This window comes from Vespa crabro, chromosome 9 (genome assembly GCF_910589235.1).
Source record: "Vespa crabro chromosome 9, iyVesCrab1.2, whole genome shotgun sequence".
Taxonomy (NCBI): Eukaryota; Metazoa; Arthropoda; class Insecta; order Hymenoptera; family Vespidae; genus Vespa; species Vespa crabro.
The window spans coordinates 7,520,434-7,532,020 of record NC_060963.1 but is presented as its reverse complement, the minus strand read 5'-3'; the positions used below and the strand labels follow the sequence as shown (position 1 = coordinate 7,532,020).

At 28.7% G+C, this 11,587-nt stretch overlaps 1 long non-coding RNA gene across 2 annotated transcripts; it reads left to right on the top strand.

The window, feature by feature from the left end:
- The first annotated feature begins 4,254 nt into the window (after nt 1-4,254).
- LOC124426486 lies at nt 4,255-9,299 on the top strand. 2 transcript variants are annotated; one of them, XR_006942748.1, is made up of 4 exons: nt 4,255-4,551; nt 4,744-4,986; nt 5,062-5,195; nt 8,429-9,299. It is a non-coding gene; the product is annotated as an uncharacterized LOC124426486 (long non-coding RNA). The 2 variants fall into 2 exon arrangements; XR_006942747.1 differs by lacking the exon at nt 8,429-9,299 and having other exon boundaries at nt 4,256-4,551; nt 5,062-5,882.
- The last annotated feature ends 2,288 nt before the right edge of the window (nt 9,300-11,587 follow it).

Below are 11,587 nucleotides of genomic sequence, written 5' to 3'. Positions count from 1 at the left end.
GAGTTTACCGTTTATCTTACGACTCTGACGAAATTACGAGAACTGTGAAATTCTATCGTCTTTCGGTGACGCATCTTCTTTATGAGCGAGAAAATCTCGCGGTATTATTCCGTGCGAATCGACAACAATAAAATCTCGATACAGTAATAGAATGAATAAAGTTATGTGTTCATATTAAATTTTTCTATGCTCGAATTGCCAGATATGGCTGTAAATGGAAGAAAAATACTAAAATCTTCCATCTATCGGAAATAAAAAAAGAGCGTAATATCTGTATACGAACAAATTAATATTTAGAACCATATCAGTACTTTTTCAGATTTCATAGTATTAGGACCTACGAAAAATTATAGAAATGTCAACAACTAGAGTATTCACTGAGCTGAAACCTGAAAAAGGATCTGATTATTATATCTAAGATAAAATGTAGAGAAAATATGCTTGTTAGATATGAAATTACGTACCTGTTGAGATGATACAAGATTGTTCGTCGAATCGGTATTGTCGTTAAGCGTAGTGAGATCGAAGATCATATCGTCATTTAGAAACAATGTATTGAACATTGAAAAATCGTGCTTCGAATAATGTTAAAGATAGAAACATAAAATACTGGTTATATGGTACATCTAACACATGGTATTATCCATGTTATCGTCGATACTCTCTAGAAAATCTTTCAGAATATGCGATAACGTAAAAATCGAGTCAAGACACTAATCGCTATGAGCACTTTCCCGATGCACGTGTTGTTCGCTGGTTTCTGATATAAATGGGATTCATAATAATACTTTTTCGAAGCATCAGTTCTTGTTACATGAAACGTAAAACGAATGGAGTTGCATTACTATACTCGATGTAATTTTGATTGATTAAAAAAGATTATTCAAAGAAATCTAACCTAACGTATGATCTGTTAATGTTGCTATAAACATTTGCGTTTCATTTGTAACGATTAAAAACGTAATTTTCTGTTGACAAACTATACCTAACAATCAAAGATTGTTAGGTATTATATATCACCGGTCATGAGTTGTTGAAGTCAATTTTGTTACAATATCGCACCGAATAACGGAACACACTGAGATATATTTGCTAAAAGATAAAAACAATCCGTTTACGTATATTAAGGAACAAGTACAATATAAAAAATATATAGATAAAGAGAATGAAAGACATTGAAGAGACACACGGATTCTAGGATTGATCCATGAAATGGTGGTTGATGATTTATAAAATATAAAACTCTACTTCTGATGTCCGCATTTATTCCCATTCATCCGATATAAGGCCTAAAGTATCGCCAGCAGCCGAAAACTTTTCATTCTGCACATGAGCGGTTACTTGAGCAACATTCTGAACTACTATAGTTTTTCATAGATCATTTCATGTCGTGGCTAGCATCAGGTAGTTAAAATATGAGGTCAACGAGAGATTTATCGAAAAAGAACTCTTCTCTCTCTCTATCTATCTTTCTACCTAACTCCCCCTCTCTTTTACGTTCTACCTCACTTGCATCCTTTCTGCGCATCCTTCTCTATCGTATACGTCACGGAAAGAACGAAGGCGTGTCACGACACGTAAGTACATGGTTACTCCCATATAATAATCTCGCTCTAAAAATAATTCCATTCAAAAGACACGTAAAGGGGATAACAACGAACCCTATGACTGATAACAATATAAGTTTAAATGCGAATCGCTTACACTTTCATTTCGAGGCGAGAAATTAAACCCGTTTTATGAGTGAAAAACACTTTCATCTAAGAGTTTTCTAAGCAAATATGTAGCAAATTCCTCCTCCATCGAAAGTCACTCCTCCTTCGAATTAAAGAACTCTTACATTTCCAAACATAATAGACCTGTAGAAAAGAAATGAAATATATATATATATATATATATATATATATATAGAGAGAGAGAGAGAGAGAGAGAGAGAGAGAGAGAGAAAGAGAAAGAGAGAGCATATCTTGAAATGACGAACGCCTTTTTATAAAAAAAACTTTGTTTAGTTCATTTAAGATGACGCAAAAACATACTATTTCTCATTCTAACAAAAATAATTGCTGATAAATAACTGCGATCGGTAATCGATCGACTTTGGCACAACTTTGATATTGATTTTACTTTTATTTCACGAAATCGACGAGAAACGATTATTTTACAATTTTTCGATTTTCTCAACGGTTAACATTGAAAATAACATTTAATAATTTTCTATTTTTAACCGTTTAAATAATAAAAACCGTCCCATTTTTTCTCGCACTTACTTTTTTTTTAGTTATAAAATAAAGCTCCTGCATGATCTCCCGTATCGAATTTACAATAAAAATAGCGTACGAATTTACAATAAAAGTCTATTTAAAAATACACGAAAATCAGGGCTTGATCTCGTGGACAGGATAATCATCTCACAGAGGAGAGTTATTCATAATTTTAATTCAAAACAATCATTCTGTATATGCAGATCAATTAAAAATTTATTCCGATCACAATTTAGTAACCGAATATACGATATAAAAAAAAAAATTAGCCTTAAATTCTTTTCGTATTTTTAAGAGATGATATCTGACAAAGATATGTCCGTGACAATGTCGTATAACGATAAATTGCTAATTCGATTATAGTTAACTGACGATGCACATAAACACATATATACATATTCTATCGCATCCGTGTCGAACAAGAAATGTGCCGAAATGGATGCCGCACGACCGTTAGATCTCTATAAAAATGCTTTAAAAAACATTAACATGAACAAAGTCATGTATAATTTAGATAAACATTAATTAATAATCGTTTAATTAAGAAAATTAATTATATAAAAACTCGTCGTCTAATACTAAAGTGGGATAAATAAAATTGCAAATGTGAAAATGATAAAAATAAATAAATAAATAAATAAAAATCAAGAAGAAAGAAAAAGTATAAGGTGAAAAATTGGACTCGTAATCAGTTTGGTGATCACCGGTGTGTTAAAATCTAAAATGATCTACAGAGAACCGTGTCGCGTTTGCATTCACGGTTTATTGGTTTAGGATATTTTTATGTTAAAGCTACAATAGAAACTAACATAGGAGTGAAAAATAAAAGTTACTCTCACTAGAATTGGTTATCTAGTAAGCCCTGCTGCTTCAATATAAACACTTCCATTATAAAACAATAGAATGTATATCTATGCTCCTCTCTCATCGCTCACTCCATCTCTCTCACTCTCACTCACTTTATCTTTTTCTCTCTCTTACGTATTCTTACAAAGTACTTACGTTTATATTAGAACTATGATAAACGATAAAAGCAGTTGAGAGACTAGAAAAAAAGCATAGAAATACATTCTATTGTTTTATAATGAAAGTATTTATATTTAAGTAACGAACAGAGCTTACTCGATGACCAATAATAAGAAAAAAAGGGTCGAAAATCAAATATTACTTTTTCTTTCACTATTATCGCCGTTCTTATCGTTGATACATACATCATCTTAATAAGATAATGGTATTGAATAAATTTATAAATAATAAATTAGAATAATTAAAAAAAAACGTTTATTGGATCTTCTTTATGAATTTAAAAAAATCCATATAACCATAACAGTTTTAGCCAAGTTTTCATGGGATAGAGTAGCATTTTATATATATATATGTACGTACTCTTCCTCTCATTCAATTCACAGTACTTTCTCTTAAAGACTATATATCACAATAGAGAATAATTAAAATATAAAAAAAAAGAAAAAGATGGAGAAAAAAGAATTAGTTCACCTTTGCGAACCCTTAAATAACTTTGTAACTATAGTATTATCACAGCTCAACTACAAACATAGCAAAGAAAGATATACTTGAACTTCTATCACAGCTCGAACATAAACATATCCTTACCAGTCGACTCAGTTTGAACTTTGAAGCTTGCTACTTCTTTATGTCGTGAACGATATGGTTTGTTACTACTTTTCAGGAGAGAACGCTATATTTCTAGTAAGTCGGACTTATGATAATATATACTCACGAAGCCAAAACAATAACGTTGCTTTCGATACATGATCAGGTTTTAATATACGCTACAAGTGGAACTGACTTATATATTTCCGAAAGGAAACAACGCCACCTGTGAATTACAATGTTAATCAAATGACAGATCGGTATCATTCAGATCGATCTTATCGACGGTAGATATCATAAAACCAAATAGTTACAAAATACGCCAAGAAATCTCTAATTACTACGAAAATAATATAACGGCGTTGTCACCATCATTGTCTCTTCATCGTTCTACAAAACGTTATAATATCGTAGTTCTATTGTAAATATAACCGTGACCATTATGTACCTCTTTTCAGTGATTGCACATGCTTAAAGACCAGCGGACATTAATGATCCAAATCTTTTCTCGTGTTATATTGTTCAGCCAATATTCATGTGCATTATAAATTCTCGTTAATTTAATTATATTGAAAAAATGATAAAATCCGAAAATCCTTAAATATCAATATCGTCGTTCGTGAAGTGCAAAGATCCACTTTATATTACAAATATATAATTGAAAAGCGCACAAGAAGTAAGTGACGGCCACAAATATATCCATAATAATCCACATCCATCGTGTATATAAATATATTAATGAAAAATTATTTCGCTAATAATTTCCGAATAATATAGTATTTGCATAAATCCGTTTGAAATATTATTTGAGTTTACAATACATTTCGATCACGATCAATACGATTATATGTATAATATTCTTTTTCAGAACTTTTTAATATGAGAAGTTTACGGAAATTCACAAACTATAGTAGATGGTAGTTTCATCGGACTAATCGGACATTTATTTTACATTATTATCAAATAATGTAAATGATGTTTGAATAAGTCTTTAAAAAAAAAAGAAAAGAGAAAAATCATTCTCCAAAAACAGATTGTACGAATTTCTCTAAAAACAGAACAGCGAATAATCTGAGAACTTAAAGTACCATTACTAATATATAACGCATAGGTAAGTCTTAAGTTAAGTCATTTCAAACCAACTTTCTATTATTTATTTTTCTTTCTGTTTCTTTATTTGCCACAGATTAAAAGGGATAACAAGAAAAAAAAACGATAAGAACGACGTTGATAGGTTCATTTAATGTATTCAAGTGAAGTAACAAACGGAAGTGAAAAGTAATCCTGAATTCGTTGCAAAGTGACGATGTAAATATATGCGTAAGTGCTCGAATTAATATTTCAATGACTCGAATGAAAGAATAGTAACACGCGCGTAATAATACACGCGCAAAGAGAAAGAAAGAGAAAAGAAAGAAAGACAAAGGAAGATGTCTCATCGGATATTCGTATGAATTAGTTGTACTTATATCGAAATAACGAATTGAAAATATAGCTTATACGTATAATGAGAAAAAAAAATTCTAAATAATCGTTAAAGTATATATATATATATATATATATATATATATATATATATATATATAAAAACAACCAAGATGTTTTTGAGATCGGTCAAATTTCCGATAAGTAAAAGAAATATAATAGACGAATTCGTTGAAAGACGGATTAATTCGAATATATCCAATTAGAAAAGTTTTTTTATAGAAATGATCGTTATCATCTAATGTCCTCGTACAAAGGATATATATATATAAATATCTTACATCTATATGTGTCTATGTTTCTTAACAGAAATTAAATAACAGAGAGCTTTAGTAAACATTATCGCAAACTCGTCTTATTTCAATAGATTATAAACACGCACGATCAAAAACAAAGTCAAAGTTCATTTCGCGAATAATGTACTCGTGCTTTGTTATTCTAAACGTTCCTTTGATTTCCATACATATATAATTTGAAACCGGAACGAAACATTAGAAATAAATTTAGTAGAATTTTGAATTCTTTTGAATGAAATTCATTCGGTCGACTTGATCGGCACATTTTTCGTGCCAAGGTTCGAAAAGAAAGATGGAGACAAAAAAATGGAAAAGAGTAGAAAGTACACACACTGTTTCTTCGTAATGTATGCTACTTCTCTTAGAAAGTAGAATCTTCGTGATGTAGAAATTCTTGATCGAAGGATCTATTGTTAAAATCTTTCTCTCTCTCTCTCTCTTTCTTTTGTTCTCCTTCTCTTCCTTCTTCTTCCTTGACACGAAAATACATATACAATAGCGGAACAACCAAAGGTCATGAAATATTTCTTTAATAAGCACAATAGTTTAGGCTTCTGCACTTGAAATACGCAGGTCTTTACTGATCTCTCCTCTTTCGGCTTCTCTTCTCTTTCCTTTATGTTTTGAAGATTGAAACTTGACAAACTAATTTCTAAAATATAATACAAAATTTTTTTGAAAATTTCTTTTTCAAAAAAATTTTTTTACAAATTGAATTTACTTTACAAATTCCTGGCTCCTTTTTCTAACATATTTAGACTCCATTTTTAGGTCTAACAATCTTTAAGAATATATAGGCTCGTTCATATTCATTTTTAATCATTTCTTATCCCACCTTCCACATCCGCTGCAAACTTTTCACGAATTGTTTCCACTCTGAGTAAGAAAAAATCGGTTAAAAACGAATTGTATTACTTCATAAATACTTAACAATACATAGACTTTTCCTTTCTTCTAATCATACCATATTCTATCACACATTACTATACTTTATTTCTTACGTATATTTTCCTTTCTATTCTTCTGTATATTTTCTCCATTAACTTTTATTACTTTAACGTTTCGTTTTCTAGCCATCCTTAAGATAAGTTTCGTTCGATGATTTTTTTTCATGACCTTTGCTATGTAAGAAAGAATATTATTAAAATATATATTAAAGAATTTCATCTAAAAAATTTCATAATAATGATTTAATATATAATTTAATATAACGTGATTTGAATGATTTACATTCATAAAAGAAAAAATCCGAATAGAAATAATAGCAAATATCAAAAGAATAAAATTAACAAATATTCTCTCGAGTTTAAAAATGTTAAGCAGGATTATTACAATAAGAGTTATAAATTATCTTTTAATCCTAAAAATCTTTATGCGGATTCATTTTTTCTTATCTATTTGTCCGTACAAACGACCACTGGTATTAAAGATACACCCGGGATTAAAGAAATCGATGGTGAAAAGACGAGAAAGAATACTAGCTACGGTAAATCGAGAGAAAGTCATTTCTTTTTTCCTCATTAATAAATAACTAATTATTTCCATTGCGTCTTAATAACTAGGAGGTGATATTGGCACTAGCGTGTAATACATCACACGTAATTCATCGCATCGTAATACAAAAATGTATTTTCATGTAAATGTAAACGCATAAACATCTTTGCAATCTTCTTTGATATCGCAATAGCGTTTTAATAACTCGATGTGTTTCTACAGTTGATTAACGAAAGTTTTCGATGAACTAGGAGTACAGGAATACGGTTGTTGGATGGCTTAATCTTGATACCATAATACATTTCAACAGTGAAAACTTAAATCTTGTCTTAACGTAATCGTAATCGATCAGAGGGAAACGTATTTATAGCTAATTGAACATTTGAAAAAACAAAAATTTCTTCGAAATTCTATATACCTGCTATTAATACTACTACGAGTTATAGTTGCTAATCGTAAGAATTATAGCTGCAAATACATTTTCCTGGAAATTGATGTATTTCTGACAGAAAAGAACATGAAAATTAAACAGTATAGAAAATTATTAATTTAGAAATTATTCGAGCAATCCATAGACATAGCACAATATCGTCATGATAAATAATATCATTAGCATAATATCGCAGTAAAATGCTTGGTGGGAGAAACGGAATTAGTACAAAATATTAAAAGCTCAAGCACATTAAGTTATATAGATAAAAAATATACTCCCTAGTTCGGTGAAAAGTAAAAGAAAATAAATAAAAGAAATAATAATTTATTGTCAAAACATATTATAAAAAGTCTTAATTTTGTATGCCAGTTTTTACAACTTTACATTTAAATTTATTTCAAACGATTAATAATAACACATATTGTCTTTATGATAGTTCCTATTCTATTAACTATCATTCTACATATCAGCTGAAATCACACGTGACTAGACAGAATAACTGCCAAGTTATTTCCACGACTTCGAGAGGCATATTAATTATAATGTTAAAAAACATGGAAAAATTATTTCTTTATAAAAATTTATTTTTTTTTTCATTATTATAATTTTATAATTCAATATATACAGTATACTATTTAAACGAATATAATAGTACGTGTAATAATAATTTGAGGGAGTCATTTTAAGAAAATACATTGATTTATCTATATGTTTAAAAGGAATACACACTATCGGTGGATTTATATTTACATTCATTAGAAATGTATTTATATAACATTGCCAGACCTTATATTACAATATGAACAAAATAATGTATCACCATTTGACTTAATCGCAAATTTCAGAAACGACCACCTGAAATATGATGGACATTGATATTGAGGATGATCTTTAAATTAGTTTTTTAAATGATCCTCCAATTGAGGATCTTCTGATTCTCCAAATGATGAACTTCCAAGCAGTATACTAAAATACGGAGGGCATTTTACTCAACTTTAGAAAATTCATTTAGAAAATTTTGATGAAATTTCTTCATCGAATGTATCTTCTGAGAAAACTTATCAACGATCAAATTTATATGCTTTGCCTATTCTTCAGCTAGTACAATTTATTCTCGTTGGAGGAGGAGAATTTTTTTCGGTCGAATGATCATCCTATCCTTCCTAAGAATGAGAACCAACAATTACTTAGATTCAACAGAACCAACGAATTTCTATTGGGAAATGTTCTATATGGAAAATCAATACAGATAGGAGTATTGTATACTATCTTCTATAATATTTAAACCGTTAATCAATTGACTGCAATATTAACCATGACAAGCGTCATATTAATAGGTGAAGGGTGGATAACCGCTATTAAAACGAAAATAAGATTCTTCGAAGAGAATCATCGAGAAGGAATCGTTGTTTTCTGCATTGCGTTTATCGATTCGACGTTCGACGTTCTAATTTCTTCTTGATTATTCTCTAGTGTCGATCTTTTTCTTGATTTACGTTTTGTGCAATACTGTGATCAGCAATATATTTGTTGAATCCTGGACATTCGATATCATTAACGTTAAATGAGTATATTTTCTTAAATGTAATTTGAGTGATAATATTGCATTATATAGTAAGTGAGCTAAATTATACTGTTGAATATTTAGTGAAATTTTGAATGGCTATTTAACATTGTATTGTTTACGTGAAAATAAAAACATTCGTCATATTAAAATGGTTTATAACCGAAATGATTTGTTAAATAATATTCAAAATGGTGCTGAATAATCTATTACGAATCTATAATTAGGATCCGTAAGTGGTTTGTCATCTTTTGTATCGACGATGTTACAAAATTCTTTATAGTTACAGCAATGAGTTTAGCATTCTTTGTATCGAAATGTTTTTACTCTTCCCTGGGAATTTATATCGATGGTAATAGAAATTTATGGTAATTGGCAGTAATTGGCGATTTATTTTCCTGAACTAGGTAAAGTAGTATCGTTACGTTCCTAAGAGATTTCTGGAATTCTTTTAATGTCTCTGTCTATTCCAATATTTTGATTATCGAAATTGTTGTTATAATAATTAAATATGTTCGAGAATACTCGCTCTACAAAAACAATAGCCAGTTTAAAATCTATTATTTATCTATTAAACTATCGCGTAATGAAAACATGTATTAAATAAGTAAAATTTGTATACTAGTATAATATTATTTGTATTATTTGCCTAATAATTAATTAAAATAGTTAATTTTGTTAATATTAGTTTATATAGCTTTTCTCATAAAACGATGTCTTTCAACATACCCGATTAAATTCACTATGCCAAAAATTAGATATGGAAATTTTATGCATTATTCCAGATAGACATGGATTTAGACAGTAATCACCATTCCTTTTAAGATCGTCAATTGATTTAAATTCGGTGAATAATATCGATAAGTTATATTCATTAAAAATAATTAATCATTGTGCGTTACGAAGAATATTATTAAAGTGTATATTAGTTGGATTCTGTTGGGTAAGATTTCGAGTTAATGAACTGCAATTTTCCTCTGAGCAAGTTCCGATCATGAGAAATGTAGAATTACTAGCATATCCGTCCAGCACTATTCCAGATTCGTCATACTCACCTCCTAATAATACTTTTCGCTGCAGTGAAAAAAGAATCAGTTTTTTTTTTTCGATGATCGAGAATATTCCATTGAAGATAGAAAAGTAATATTTTGGGGAAGGGAAAATGTTACAAACGATAGAACATGAGGAAAGGCGAAACAGCGGGAAGGGTATCTACTTATGTATATGTGAAAATACTTATGTATACGTGAAATCTTACCAGCACGAAATACTAAATTAAGAGAAAAAAAAAAATAAGAAAATGGGAGGTTCTGACGATTATTCACTACAATTGTATCTATATTAATCCCAACGGTTATGGTTGAAGAATTTGGTTTAAATATATACAACTTCTTTTTCTTATTCAAACGAACAGATTAGCGTCTCGTAGAAATAAGCTAAGTAATCATTCGATAACTTCAAATTGATATTTTGAATAATAATATCAACAGTAAATTAATCGATAAATTTTTGGGGATACTTCATAAGGAAATATAATATATAATATATAATATATAATCATTAATGTAATACACTATGATCTGATCATTGCGTTACATAAGTCTATTGCTATGATTTGTCTCTGACAAAAATGACAATTTTTGTTATTGTGAAAAAAATTGTATGGATTAAGGAAGAAAATATTCAAAAAATCGATTTATTTCGATAATCGATGATCTTCCAATAATTATGACTCTTTTTATATCATTATCGTTTACTTTTTACTTTCTTATATCATAAAAAGTATGTCGTGTTAAATTAAATTATTCATTTTATTAAATTTAAATTATTTCATTTCATTGAAGATATTAAATTCACGTTAATTTTACAATATAATTAATAGTTGCTACTAATAATTTCTATTAATACTACCACTATATTCTTATTTCAATCAATAATCGATAAAATATATATAAAAATAATTTCGTATAGAAAAAAAAAAATATTAAATCAAAAACATAATTTGTCCGATAATCATCATACAACAAAGTTCATAAAATTGAAAAACGTAAATTGAAAAACGAAGCTTCAGTCATTTTCATTATATCCATTATTTCTACGCCCTATCAAACTATACAAAATTATTAATATTTTATCCATCTTTTTCGAAACAACAAAAAATGCACACTTCTAAAAATATATATTTCTGTATAATATTTACATGTTCTTTTGATGATAAACTCCTTTCAAAAAGGTATAAGTCTTGATATTTATATTGTACTATAATTTTATATATATGAATATTACATAATTTTTATATAAAAAAAAATTACATATACGAAATGAGAAAGAGTGATTCACAAATAAACTTTTTGTAACTTCGAGTAACTTTATTGTTTTTCCATATAATTTATTACATATTTCTAGTAATTAGTATACTTAAGTACTAGATAATTAGAGT